This window comes from Myiozetetes cayanensis, unplaced genomic scaffold (genome assembly GCF_022539395.1).
Source record: "Myiozetetes cayanensis isolate MyiCay16 unplaced genomic scaffold, myiCay2020 scf2-11, whole genome shotgun sequence".
In the NCBI taxonomy this organism is placed as follows: Eukaryota; Metazoa; Chordata; class Aves; order Passeriformes; family Tyrannidae; genus Myiozetetes; species Myiozetetes cayanensis.
This window is the reverse complement of record NW_026087411.1, coordinates 51633510-51644999: the sequence shown is the minus strand read 5'-3', so window position 1 is coordinate 51644999 and position 11490 is coordinate 51633510. Positions and strand designations below refer to the sequence as shown.

General features: G+C 37.2%; 1 long non-coding RNA gene across 1 annotated transcript in view; it reads right to left on the bottom strand.

Annotated features, from left to right (window-relative positions):
• Nucleotides 1-2045: 2045 nt before the first annotated feature.
• Nucleotides 2046-11490, bottom strand: part of LOC126639734 (uncharacterized) — a 73116-nt gene continuing 63671 nt past the window's right edge. Inside the window, exon 5 of the long non-coding RNA XR_007628876.1 lies at nt 2046-2140. This is a non-coding gene — a long non-coding RNA (uncharacterized LOC126639734). The remainder of the gene's footprint in view (nt 2141-11490) is intronic.

The following is an 11490-nucleotide window of genomic DNA, read 5'->3' as shown; positions in this document are numbered from 1 at the left end:
CCCTTGCCATAGGCAGGGACATCCCTCAATAGACCACTGGTCTAGTACCTTTTTCTGTGGGGCTCAAAGTCCCTACAGCTGGACCTTGAACTCTTCCAGGAGTCAGGCATCCAACTTCTCTGGGTAACTTACTCCAGCCTCTCTCCACCATCACTGTATAAATTTCTTTCTTAAAAGAAGTTGTCTAACTGAAAGTCAGGGAGATAACTCAAAGTTATAAAATGAAAATTTGATTTTAGGATCTAATCTAAAATGACACTGAGGTCATTTTGATGACACTTTGGTCCTCACGCCTGAAATATACCCCCACATGCCTATAAGAGTCACCTTTTGAATTGCCAAAGAAACAGACAAAACAAAAAAGTTCAGACAATCCCCAAATCTTCTACTATTTATTAAAAAAAAAAAAAAAATACTTGGGGTAATGTTTTCATGCATTGGTTAACCATTTCCTTTTTAAATATGATTCCTTCTAATTGTTTTATGCCACATTGCATCTGCTTAGGTATAGTTAGAACAGAGTTGTGTTTACAATCTCAGCAGCATTTCTCAAACTCTCATAGAATCACAGAATCATAGAATAGATTGGGTTGGAAAAGACCTCCAAGATCATCAAGTCCAACCCCTGATCCAACTCTAATTACTATATCATGGCACTAAGGGCCATGTCCAATCTCTTTTTAAAAACTTCCAGGGATGGTGAATCCACCACCTCTCTGGGCAGGCCGTTCCAATGCCTGATCACCCTCTCTGTAAAGAATTTCTTCCTAACATCTAACCTAAACTTCCCCTGGCAGAGCTTGAGCCCATGTCCCCTTGTCCTGTTGTTGGTTGCCTGGGAGAAGAGACCAACCCCCACCTGGCTATAATTTCCCTTCAGGTAGTTGAAGAGAGTGATGAGGTCACCTCTAAGCCTTCTCTTCTCTATGTCTATCCCAGCAAACTCAAATGTGTGGAGGAATATTTCTAGGCCTCCCAAACATGACTACCCATATTCTAGGAAGCTTCTGAGACCTAACAGAAAGCTTAATGCAGCATTCTTCTTGGTGTATGTCTCAGGAATCTCAGGAAGACACATCTCTGGAAGAAAGCACATCTGAAAGGCCTATCTTCCCACTACCCTCTGTGCATCAAGAGACATCATCCTAAAGCTGGTGGAGAAAGCTCTTTCTTTTGCTGTCTCCCAAGGCAAAGGATTAGGAAGATTATAGAATTCTGTCTTCCCTGCCTTTTCCTCCCTCTTTTTCGGTTATCTCACTGTCCATTGGACGTGGGCAGCAGCAAATCTGTGCACTTCTCACTTCTTTATAAAATCTTTGATCTCACAGGAAACAAAGCAAAATACTTTTGCAAGTTCTTGAGAGACAAAGAATAAACACAGTCTGAAATTACACAAATTTTCCAGGGGTTTCACACTTTTTAAAATGTGCAAGTATCCCCTGATTTGCCAGTGGCACATTCCACTATTCTATCTCCTTGGAAAATGTTATTTCTACTTGAAAAAAATTGTTTTGCTGAAACCATTCCCATTTAGAAATGTTGCATTTCTCAGCTGTAAGTAACTGCACAAATCCTTTGCATCCTCGATATCATCCATTTGACTGCCAGGATACAGAATATCAAAGTATTTATTAAATAAGAAAAGACTTTCAGAAAGATTAGTAAATGATGGAATTGCTAAGATTTATAAACATGAAGAGAAGCTGCCATCATTCTGGCTTTTTACACTTTTGTGCACTGATACATTACATAATACAGCTCTATGTGTTTACTTCAGTCTCTGCTTTTCTGGCTACGAATGATTCCACACAGTCATGCCATAGATAATAATAAACTGTATGCACTTTCTCCCCATGCAAACAGTCTAAAAGTTAGTGATCAGAAAGAAATTACTTAAGCCATAAGAATCACGAAGAAAAATACCACATACTTTTCAGTAATTACTATGCAGGATTGTACTGGGAAAAATTGGTTAGCAGGAGCTCTACCTGGGATTTAACATAACCTGGCTCCTCAATAAAGGTATACTTACCAGTAATAAGCTGCAGATCCATAAATTTTAATCTTCAGCATCCACCCGTGTAAATGATTTGAGGCTGACTCATCTCAACACTGAATTGCCCAACAGAGTCTAGCATCCCTGGCAGGAAAGGTATGAGGAAGAAGTCAGAGGACAGAAAATAAACAGGGGCCCTGGGTTTGTATATTGACTACCCTGGAAACCAGGAAATATATTTCTAAATAATGAGAAAAATTAAACACAGGAGCATTTAATCAATGCTTGTGAATGAGTCTATGTTACTCTTTATAATTAAATAGAGATTCAGTGCCTTGGTAGTGCATATATACACTCCATTGCAAACCTCAGTCACTGGTTTCAGCCACTGATCTGTATATTATTTGTTCAGTGTTAAGTTACAATAGTATCCCCTTCTTTTTCAAGAAGTATAGCTTTTTCAAAGAAAGCATAGAATTGTGTATATTTAATGAATTATTAAATTTGTGCTTATTTTAATTTCAATTGTTGTCAGTGTCACTGATGGCAAACTGGTTTATAATAAAGAAAATTAAAGGTAATTCCAAGCTATTTTACCAGTCTTTCTTGTTCATATCAAGTAATCGTTAAATGCAGGACCTCAGAGCGTGTTGGCCCTGGAAAAAGTCAGACTTATTATCTTTCAGCTGTGAAAATGTAGGATCATCTCTTTTCTGCATTCCAGTAGTGTAGAATCCTGTTAGACTGACACCGATACCAGATAAATCAAGGGAGGAAGATTATGTGGGAGTCAAGTAGTACATACTGCCAGTCCAGATCATTTTAGATCAATAAGTCCTTGTAAAACTTAATACTATAAACTGGGCTGCCAAAAATATACATAATACGTAAACCTAATAGACATTTGTTAGAATCTGACTTGGAACTAAATCATACTCTAATAGGAGTTATATCCTGTAAAATGGATGCAAATATTAAACGTGTTTATTACAGATGGAGAAGCAGTCATCTGTTGCGGAATGTCTAACAGGATTTCACACAGATTTATGACTTAAGTTCTCTAAAAGAGCTGTAAAATAAATGGAGAGATAAGTAAGATTATGATTCAGCAAATTATGTGGCTCAGTGGAACATCTAAGACACCTAAAATGTCTATAAATATATAAGTATTAATAATCATATAAATTTAATATGAAACAACAACATACAAAGCATGAATGCAAAGAATGAAAAAAATATAGCTTGTATGCATTAGATAGGAAAATGTATCCTTTATAGCCCCTCAAAAACATTCCAAAGCAAAACGAAAACCAAAAAAACAGCAACCCTATAAATGGTGGTCATAGTATGTGTGGTAGGAACATAAAAAAATGCAATTACCTAGAGTTCACTTATCTACCAAAAAGAAATTAGGCAAAATATAAGCAAGGCAAAAAGAAAGATACAAATTATCTCAGATCCACCAAAAATTTATGATGTTATGAGGATTTTTTTTTCATTCCAGATAGTAATGTTAGGCTTTGATATCCAGTATGTAGAATAAGAAAATTAATAAAAACTATTGTTCCGAAATTTTATTTGGCCATTTCTCCACTTTTCTTGACATCCCATACTTTGGATAATTTTTCATTTGATTCAAGTGAAAAGTTACTTTAAATATACACAATTTGTCAGGTAATTTAGAAGAATTCTCCGGGAAATAGGAAATGTAAAAATGTACTTCTTTATTAGCACGGTAATTTTTCTAGTTATATTAATTTCATGAAATTCAGTGAAAGGACTGTATCCTGATTTTTTTACCTAGTGAAAGATTAACTGAATGCTAATGGACTTAGTCACACATATTTTTAAAAGACAGAAAGTTTAGGACTTTTTGTTACCAACAAGTTTCTAGTCCTCTTCAGTTTGCAGAATCACAAAATATTCTGTCGGAAGGGACCCGTAAGGATCATCAAGTCTTTAAATAAATGGCCTATACAGGGATCAAACCTTGATGTTATTAGCACCATGCTCCAGCCAACTGAGCTAATCTTGAGGTCATTCCACAAATTTAGGAGTTATCAAAAAAAAAACAAACAAACAAGTGTCAAGGTTTCAAATATCTGAAAAACAGCTTTGGTTTCTTGAATTATATTTTGTGGAGAGTTGAAAAACAGAGTAAAAAGACAAATACAACAAAATGGGTTGCTTAGGACTGAATTTTAACTTAATTTTTTGGGTATGTTTGAGAGTAAAGGTATTGCTTTCTGAACAATCTGAGTTTAATTTCAGTTCATCTGAGATGGTGAGACTTAACTACAGTGAAAGCAATTTTAACCACTCAGATTTTTTCCAGAGTAAACTGTAGAAGTTAAGTGCTGACAAAGCCTTATTGCATCACAGAGTACAGTGAATTAATAATCTTAGAGCCACATTCTTTCATTTCTGAGATACAGATGAGGCAAGAAAATGTACTTTCAGGCTTCTACACAAATACAAGTAGCTGCTTACCCTTCCTGTTTAATCATGAAAGTACTTTAGTACTGAGACGTTTATGTTCATTATTTCTGCTGTAAAAAACACAACACTGGCATGTCTATACTAGTGAGAAGCAAATAAATCTGAGCAGCAGCAACAATCTGACTACAATAGCAAATCCAAGCTAATTTGGTCTCATTTTGGAGCTGTGCGCTCTTCCTTCCAGAGTTCGAATTCTATTAGTAAATTGCTTTGTGTACTCTGATAAATTCCAGCATGGTTTGGTGATCCCTCTTTTGTAATGCAGTGATCAGCATAACAACACTAAGAAGAAAACGCTAATTGAAATAGGCAATGGTTACTATTTTAACTAGGTTCCTGTTTCTTGCACATGTTTCTGAGAGAATGTAATGGTTTTAGTATCTCATTATCAGCAGCTTGTGCAGAGCATGCTCTCTCATTATTCTGAAACAGGGCTCCAGGTTTATCATAAAGTTACCAAGCATCTGAAGTCATCTGTAAGGGATTTATTTGAGGGCATGTAGACTTAATTAAGCACAAATTCTTTCATACAGTTATTCTTGTCTCATTAAACAGCAACTGTGGGGTCATTAAATGATGGTCATTCAAGAATGTCCTAAAATTCCAAAATGTAGCAATCTTAAAAATGCCAGGAGCATAGTCCTGTGACTGTGGTACCCAAAACAACTGGCTCATTTGTAATAATGCTGATGTTCAAGACCGGGTTTTAAGACAAGCTACCTAGAATGTGGAGATCTGTACCTAGTAACCTCTACATATAGAAAAACAGCAAAAGGGGACATATGGGTACTCTGACCTCAGAAATGCTTTTCAAGGCACCCAACACTGCCGAAGCTTCTTGTTGCACAACGATAAGCAGAGCGAAAAAAATACAGACATAGTTTTTGATATGAGATCTGGATGAAACTTCACGGGATGATTTATAAGAGAGTATTTGTTCTACATTAAAATAAAATCTCATATCTAATATATGATCAGGTGGAAAGACTGAGAAGATCCAGAATTTTATCTGCATCACAGAGTGTAAATGAAAACTTAGTAACAGTTTTTTGTGAAATTTCAATATCTCACTGTTCAGGGTATGACTTGAACTAGAACAAACAGAACTGATATAGAGTGAGAGAAACAAAGAAGTTTCTAAATTCATTTTGTTTTCTTAAAAATATGCATGATTGAGTGCCAGAAAAAAAGAACAACAACAAAAAGAAACATTTGTTTGCTTTTGAGTATTTTTTCAATAAAAGCAAATTGACTTGTCATTTTGAAATTTGCTTATTCATTTCATTTCTTTGTTCCTTTGTAAATACTTGGAATCAAAAGAACATATGATTTATGATTAAGCAAAATATTTTATATTCTTAGAGCTGTCATATCGAAAGCTACCTCTAGGCTGAGATAGCTGGATCTGTTATCAGCAGCTACATGTAAGGAGTCATAACTCTGAATAAAGAGATTTTCTGGAGGGTTTTCCTCCTACTTAATTTTCTTTTTTAATTCACAGTCCTTCTCAAACAGGAATAAAGCAGAATAATCACAAAAATAATCAGCAACTTCTCCAAGCAAGTAGATCAAATAAAAAGTCTAGAACTCTATTAAACGCTTTGAAAAGGAAATATTTAGTCTTCATTTTCCCAAAAAATTAAAGCAGATGTTTTAAAGATGGGTGTGGATTAACTACCTCAATTTTCAGATATTAAATACCACTCATAAATGAGGAAATTAAGAAATTTAATCTTATTCTGATTCTCTGATATTTTGAAGATTAGGTCTGTGAGGCTTTACCCTGAATGCTGCCATAGGTGAGAGCTCAGGTACAGCAGAGACTTGCTGAGATGTGACCTTCTCTCATGATCTTGCCTCTGACAGTGTCCAGCATTAACAAATTAATGGTTGGTGTCTCAGCTCTGCAAGCCATAAACTGATTTCCAAATAGAAAAACAATTCTCTACTGCATATCTCCAGTCTATTTCAATTCATTTTATGCAACTCAGTTTTATCTAACAGATTAGTTACTGCAGTTTATACCCTCCCATACTGCACAGGAGCAGCACTACAGTATCTTTTTGGGAAGGGATGGGCCAGGATTTTTTTCTCACAGATGTCTTAGATGAAGAATATTTTTTATAATGCAGACTTTGATTATTTTAAATACTGCTTTTTCTTACCCATACAAAAAAGAAATACCTAATTCTTGTTTATTTAGCAGGGAAGGTAGTCACTGGGACATAGACCACAGGTTGTTGAATGCCGCATGTGCTTTCCTGATGTGCAAGCCTTTTGTTTCCTTTAGAGGAAGTAAAGACAGTGTTATCTTCCAACTCCTCTAAAAATTCTGTGGGCTACCTGCTAAGTAAGTTCCAGCATGGCCTTTGATAAAATCAACAATTTCTCTACTTCCTCTGGGAAGATATTATAATTTTAATTATATTTAGCAGGCATAAGTAAAAAAATCCAAGATTTTGTATTGACACAGAGATAAATGGGCTACACAAGTTCTAATGTATCACATAAATTTCTGAGAAGAAGTTGCAAAGTGTTTGAAGTGATCCTAAACAGGGATTAATCTCTGACAAAGTTCAAGGCAAGTAAGAGCTTCTCTTTCGCAAACAGATCGTCTGTAAACCAGCAGCCAATTGGCTGATCCAGCTGGGCAATAGGAGTAAACTCCTGGATCAATGCAATAATCTCACACTTTGACTTATCAGCTGTCTTTAATTTCATAGGCCATTTCTACCTAGGAAATTTATACAGAGCTTCTATCGTGCCAACGTCATGCTTTTCTCAACAGAACTCCTGCTACCAACCTACCAAGGAAATTGTTTGCAATTCCCAAGCACCAAGAACGATCAAGAAGCTGTTGACCTAAATACAGAAAAATCCCAGTACTGCTTTAACTGCAGTGCCACTCCTATAGATCTGAAACTGCTCTCCTATATTGGGGCCAGTCACATGTTGGTCCTGTAGTGTGGACCAGACTGAACAAATTGTCCACCACAGTCGTTCTGCTGTTCAGAAAATTCTGCAGTCCCAGAGAAGACTGCAGCATTCTCTAAGCCCTATTGCATGTCTATATTGTTGGTACCTGAATTGGCTGCCATTAAACATGTGTACACTATCCTACAATGGACATCATTATCCAATTCCAGGCATTTCTAACAAAGGCATAAGAAAACTATTGTCCATACAGGCCTATACTAGATTAAATATCTTTTTTATTTTCTTTTAAGAAGAGTTTGATCAGGTATCCTGCTACTGTAGGTATTTTCATGTTGTAAATGTTCTAAAAAGAAGGGGGTTTTTCTGAACATTGTTTTTCTTCAGTCTCTGGACCTGGACACACTACCTTTCTCATCTAAACTGTGTGGCAAATTGCAACTCACTGTAAGACCAAAGAACTCCGTTTTCTTTTTTGTAGAAGACCCCTTCACTCCTAAAACTCAGTATGAAAATACAGGCCAAAAAGCCGTTTAAATGAGTCAAATTCAGTTTGAAATTGTTCCTGTGGTAAATAATACCCCTCCTATAAAGACAGATTATAAGAGGAAAATCAAAAGGAGGAAACAATGTAAATGACATATAGAAACTCACCTGTTAAACCTGGTTTACTGGTAGTTGCTATATGGCACAACCTCTTCCAGTCTGAGCAACCAGCATAAAAGGTTAGGAGAGAGTTTATCTGGCAATGAAGAATGTTATCTAAGAATATCGAATGTGAGTAATTATTCAAGTACTCTGTTTAACTGTCTGGATTTTTTTCTTTAAATTTATGATTTAGTGACTTCCACATTTGCTAGGTCTCCATTCAGTTGAATGTACAGCAAGTACTCATGAGTGGTTGTAATACGCCATTTGTGGAACTGCTCACCAAGATAATGGAAGAGTTCCTAAAGTTCCTAAACTGCATGATCCTAAAACACATTGCTGTTTCCCTGTATGAGTAAAGGTGACTTTTACTGCACCCAAGACAATTGTGAAAACAAAATTGAAACTGCAGTAGAAGGAATTGCAGATCTGTTGTAAGGGGAAAAGAAGGTTTGTGATCATCCATGGAGTTTGAAAAGCCTGTAAAGAATTAGACATGTTTTGGGATAAGGTTCTGGCTATGGGATGAAGCTGGGTGTCTTCAAACAGATTAGGGGTGGAAATAGTTTGAACCCCTACCTCCTGATGCTAAACTCCTCTTTGGATCTGTCCTACCTCTGTTGCTTGTCTGATAGAAGATCCTCCACAGTCCTGGGACCCTTATTCACCTTAACCACTCTATTCAAGCACCTAACCACAATTACAGCTTCCCTTGCAAGGAGTGCTTTTTGCCTCCTACAATTATACCTACTAAACCAGTCAGGCTGGAGTAAAAGAGGAGAAAGGTAGTAGAGTTCAGGGGATTTTTTTCTGCTACTTGTCCTCATTGCAGGACCGCTAGCTGCTACTGAATTTTGTATTACGGCCCCTGGCTGTAGGAAACACACCACACAAACACAGCTACCTGTGTCTCAGGTGACTTTCCTGCATAGTTAACAGATGCATAAAGGGAGACTGTTAACACTGGAAGAAATGATCCCCATCCGTGCTAAAATAAACAACGCATACTTTTTCAGACAATTAGCCATTCAGTGAGCCTGAGTTTTTAGTCATTTTAAATAGAAAAGTAATTTTCTTGCAGAAGAATCACAGAATGGTTGGGACTCTGGAGTTCATCTAGTCCAACCTCCCTGCTCAAGCAGGTTCACCTATAGGAGGTTGCACAGGATAGGGTTAAAACAGGTTTTGAATAATGTTGCACAAGATACGGTTAAAACAGGTCTCTGAATCTCCAGAGAAGAGTCCACAATGTCTCTGGGCAGCCTGTTCCAGTGCTCTGTCACCCGCAAAGTAAAAAAGCTTTGCCTCATATTCAGACAGAACTTTTGTGTTTCTGTTTGTGTCTATTTCCCCTTGTCCTGTCACTGGGCACCACTCAAAAGTGTCTGATTCTATACTCTTGACACCTGCCCTTAAGGTATTTGTACGCATTGCTAAGATCATTCTCAGTTGTCTCTTCTCCAGGCTAAAGAGACCCAGCTTTCTCAGCGATTCCCAAGAAAAGAGATGCTCCAGATCCCTAATCATCTTCATTCCCCTCTGCTGGGCAAACTCCAGGAGCTCCATGTCTCTCTCGTACTGAGGAGCCCAGAACCTGACATAGCACACCAGAAGTGGCCTCACTAGGTCTGAATAGAGGGGAAGGATCACCTCCCTTGACCTGCTGGCAAGGCTTTTCCTAGAGCACCCAACTGGCCTTTTTGGCCAAAAGGACACACTACTGTCTCATGGACAGTTTGTTGTCCACCAGGACCCCTAGGTCCTTCTCCACAGGACTGATTTCCAGTAGGTCAACCTCTAAACTGTACTGGTGTCAGAGGTTATTCCACCTAGCTGTAGGACCCTACATTAGCTTTTGTTGAACTTCATTAGGTTCTTCTCCATCCAATTTTCCAGCCTGTCCAGGTCTCGCCGAATGGCAGCAGAGCCTTCTGTTTTATCAGCCACTCCTCCCAGTCTTGTATCATTAGCAAACTTGTGGTACACTCTGTACATTCAGCCAGGTCATTCATGAATAATGATGATAGGTCTCCAACTCGATTTAGCACTGCTGATCACAACCGTGAGCTCTGCCATTCAGACAGTTCTCAGTCCACCTCACTGTCAACTCATCTAACCCACACATACGATGTTGAAACTCAGCAGGTAGTCCAGTCTTACACCTCAGTGGAAGTAGGTTTTCGAAAGAGGCTGAGATTAAGCATTAGGTTTTGCAGAGTTCTGTCACCTTGAAAATCCTGCTTGAAAACTACTGGAAAAGCTGTCTGTAATCTTTCTTACCTGAGACAACTGAAAGGATGCAAATCATAGTGCTTGAATGCCCATATGAAAATTGTTCAGTTGGTTCACAGTGGCAGCAATACAATATGAGCATGTTGTTTTGATGTTACTTATTTGAATTATATTAAAATAAAATGAATATAACTAGAAGTATAACGTTACTGAATTAAAGATGAAATGAGTAACATAATTCCTGTCAGTAGTATTACATTTAAAAAAAAGGGAAATATTTTTAAAAATAAAAAAATAAATTGATTAATAATGAGCAGCATAAGAGTAAAATGCTTACAGGTAGCAAAGGCGATGTCTGGATACTCAAAGTGAACATGTACAGTGTATGAAAAGGTCTATAGAATGGGTCAAAGGTAGTTATTGAAACAAGAAAAGATATTTTTCAGAAAGTAGAAACTGTGTCTACCTAAGCAAAATAGAGGAGGATTAAGAATATTTTCAGGTTATTTCAATAATTGTAGTAAATCAGGTAGAAGGAGATTGCAATGATCAATTTTCTAAACTCATAAGAAGTACTAATGACATGTTTTTAAATGCGTGTGTGGCTGGGAGCCTGTCTCTAAGTAAGACAGGTAACATTTTAATTGTGACATAAAGCATCAAATTCAGTGGTGATAAACAGAAAGCAGAAAACCAAGATGAACTATTTGGAATAGTGTTCCCAATTGAGGAACAAAAGGATCTTTCCAGACCCAAGCCATTTTTCATTCAGGATGAGTCAGAGGCACCATCTCAAACATAAGTGTCATTAGGGAAAGCTTTAGAACACACTGGCAAAGAGAATAGCAGCAAACTGCCAAGAGCAAATCATATTTGCCTAGAAGTTCCAAGGAAACTCATACAAAATTGCCATCTTATGATTTGTGCTCTGCAACCTCATTGTCATATATATCTATATCTATATCTATGTATATCAACATGTGAGCAATAGAAGTCAGTAAATATGTTATTTTCTGTATAGGGTACCATAAAAAACTACAAGTGAATAAGTTTGATTTACAGACCAGTCAGACTTTGAACCATAGGAAAGAATATAATTAATGAATGAAAACATGACAGTATATCAGGGGAAGAGGATTTCCCCCCCCCTCCCCCCCACAAATCCATTATAATATTGTGTG